This window comes from Myotis brandtii, unplaced genomic scaffold (assembly GCF_000412655.1).
Source record: "Myotis brandtii unplaced genomic scaffold, ASM41265v1 scaffold1236, whole genome shotgun sequence".
Taxonomy (NCBI): domain Eukaryota; kingdom Metazoa; phylum Chordata; class Mammalia; order Chiroptera; family Vespertilionidae; genus Myotis; species Myotis brandtii.
This window is the reverse complement of record NW_005354316.1, coordinates 372,540-373,081: the sequence shown is the minus strand read 5'-3', so window position 1 is coordinate 373,081 and position 542 is coordinate 372,540. Positions and strand designations below refer to the sequence as shown.

Below are 542 nucleotides of genomic sequence, written 5' to 3'. Positions count from 1 at the left end.
CCAGCCCAGCCCGGCCGACAACTGCACGGACGCGGTGAGCCCTGCCCAGGGTGTGCAGAAGGCGGGGGGCGGGGGGGCAGGGCGCAGGCTTCCTGGGTTGGGACCTTGGTGTCCAGGTGACGAGGGTCTCCTAGAGCTGGGCAGCCGAGGACTCGGCCTCCACTTGGAGGTGCACCCGCTGCACCCACACGCTTCCCCCCCTGCACACACCTGACAGTGCGTGTGGCCCTGTGTGAGCTTGTGCCCATCTGCGTGTGGAGATACACACACACCCCACAGTCCTGCCAAGGGCGGGGGCCTCCGGGAGCCCTGCTGATGAGCTGGGAGGACCCCGTCTTTGGACGTGGCCTGAAAGCTCTGGACCCCCCTCAACCAGCAGAACCCCCAGCCTTAAATCAGGGCTCCGAGTGGCGGCCCCGCCAGCTTGCTGGTCAGGCTGCGGCCGGGGGCCGGGGGGAGGAGGAAGTTCCTCCATGGGCTGCTCCAGGGTGGACGGCCCCCGCCCCCCTTGTTGGAGCTGCCTCCAGGGGCAGGGTCTGCCC

General features: G+C 69.6%; 1 protein-coding gene across 1 annotated transcript in view; it reads left to right on the top strand.

Moving 5' to 3' along the window:
* LOC102241494 (mucin-5B) overlaps positions 1-542 on the top strand; it is a 43,601-nt gene that overhangs the window by 2,963 nt on the left and 40,096 nt on the right.